The following is a 2,724-nucleotide window of genomic DNA, read 5'->3' on the forward strand; positions in this document are numbered from 1 at the left end:
CGAAGTATCTGATAGTGAGTGAGAGCATATAGAAATCACAACTATGACAATCGACGTGCGGTTAGTTGAAGTATCAAATTGTTTTGAATAACACATGCCACGCTCTACAAGCACCAAGTAATAACTTATTTACAAAACCCACACGAAGACTGTATATGAGTTTATATAGTACATACAAGTACTTCGCACGTATTTACTTAAAAAAATGTTACGAGTACACTGAACGCCTTACATATTAAACCCCAGACACGTCACCAACTCGTGGCTTTATAAGTAAGACATACCGACGACGTACTGACGATTCAGGCAGTGTTTAATACAAAGCTTTTTATCCGTATTTTTGACGTGACAACGTCTTATAATTCGATGGAGCCGGCTGCAGCACGAAAAACATAACTCATGCGGCGTTACCTCGCTCTGAGGCGTTCCATTTAAGGCTTGAAGTGCAAGCGATAGCGTGAAATGAGCGACAAATAGGCACAATCGGCTTCCGCGTTCGGCAGCGTTCGACATCTGTCTCTCTCCTACTTGAGTGAGCGATGCATCTGCGTGGACAGCTGCTATACAATAATACATTTACGTGTTTTCGTCAAGTATGAAGTTCAGTGAAAAGTGAATGTGGTGTCAATTGTTTATAGCAACGATAATTGCGATAATTGAAAAACGAAACCATTCCATCAGTATTTTCTTATGACGTTGTCACGTTCAACTATCGTCCGTAAACCGACTTTACAGACAATCGATTTTTTTAATGCATAAGCCAGTAAAATCTACCCACGAAAAATATAAAATTGCTTAACACTGTATCGCCTCTAGAGTCTATAAAGATATATTAGATACAGTATAAGACTCTATCTCGGTCCCGCTCTATTATTGGCCAGGGTATGCACATGACGCTGTCGGCTATACGACCAATGTGACTACACTTTAACAGTATCGCTGGACCTGATTACTGCGAGTATTTGAAGAATGGATGTTGATTGTTGGCAGAATTTAACAAATGGAATGTTTAAGTTCAAAAAGTGTATCCAAGCTTTAAGCACTCGATAAGTACGTAGCTGTATAAAATAATGTATAATATATATAAAATAATGTATAAAATAATAAGAATTTTTTTAAGAAGCGAGTTGTAGAGCGTTATCTCTGAAATAAAGTATCTTAGCTAAAAAATGGATAGTACCTATTTATAGTGATATAACCTATATATTTGATTCAATTTAAATATATTTTTTTTGTCTTTTCACTTTACCTCGATAAAAACATACAAATTTCATACTCTATGTTTATTCTTTATCTTTCTACATTTTTGTTACTATGTTCAACCTTCTAAAACATAATTATTCTGATTTCAATTTGCTAGAAGAAATCTCATGTAATATTTAAGTTCGCCCTTTGTACATCTTATTTAAATTGTTTTCTTTCTGAACGACTTCTTCTGTATATATTAAAGGTTATAAATAAATAAATATACTCAATAAATTGTTTCACTTGCATGGAACTTTGCTGTCTCTACTTCTCCTTCCTTGCGCAACATAAGTACATAGTCAACGCAATAATAGCAAATGTCATTGAACTTGGTTGATATGATTACAGATTTTTGAACTTTCTAAAATTTTTACGGTACGGCTTTATGAGTGAAGCAACTTTGTAGCTGGCACCGCGTGAAAATGTTTCCAGCGTCTTCCACATCAAGTCTCTAAGAACAAATCGTGTAATCAATAACTAAACCGAAATTAGGTTAATTACTTATGAGTGTAATGCGACACAGACGAGGAGGTATCGCCATTACATCTATTTCAGTTCAGCGGACGTTTTATAAATTATTTCTACAATTATAATAAAATGTATGTATGAACGCACAGGGGTTTTGGTGAGCTCGCAAATGACAAGGCCGCTATTATACTTAAGGTACAAAATCATACTCACTACACTGTAGAAAGATTCTGTACAATTACGCAAGGGGGATGTGAGTAAGCCACATGTCATCCGGCTGTAGAATGAACTCTCTTCCACAGTATTTTACGAATGCTATCATGTCCTTCTTCAAACGAAGCCTGTGGAAAGTCCTCAACGGTGGTCAGCGACTTAGCCCTGTCCTTACTGACATACATGAGCGACGATAACCACTTAATATTAGGTGAACCCTATATTGGTCTCCCCACAAGAGAAAAAAGCTGGTCCGTAAGCTCGAAGACCCTGCACGTAATTAAACCAAATTGAAAAGGACGACGTTAAAGACGTTAAATGAAATTATTGTATTGTCAGGAAGTACACGCAAGAACACTTGTTGTATATTTTGGACAACTTCGAACAAGATATAACGTTATCCCAGACACTAAGCAAATCATACTCCCCCTACAAAATCCCCGAGAGGGCCAAGTTTAAACAAGTTCTCACTTTTATTAACATACCTCAACTAATAATAAAGGGAAGATGCTGTTAGAGTTTAAGCTTTGAATACATTAAGCTCGGCGAGATTTTCGTATTTAAGGCATTTTTATACATTTTAATCTCGGATTAATAACACCACACATTAGGTAGTGTCTCAGCTGGACCTCTGATTTGACTGATGTGTATGGAGCTATGGTGACTACTTACCAACAGAAGTACCGCTTGCTTCCCTATCTGCCATGGCACTAACAAGTACTGAATATCGCCACACATCGTGTTTCTATAACCAATGGAGATAATGGTGTTATGTTAAAAAAGCCACTGCTGTCACTC

Source organism: Bombyx mandarina, chromosome 12, assembly GCF_030267445.1.
Source record: "Bombyx mandarina strain Sakado chromosome 12, ASM3026744v2".
NCBI classification, from domain to species: domain Eukaryota; kingdom Metazoa; phylum Arthropoda; class Insecta; order Lepidoptera; family Bombycidae; genus Bombyx; species Bombyx mandarina.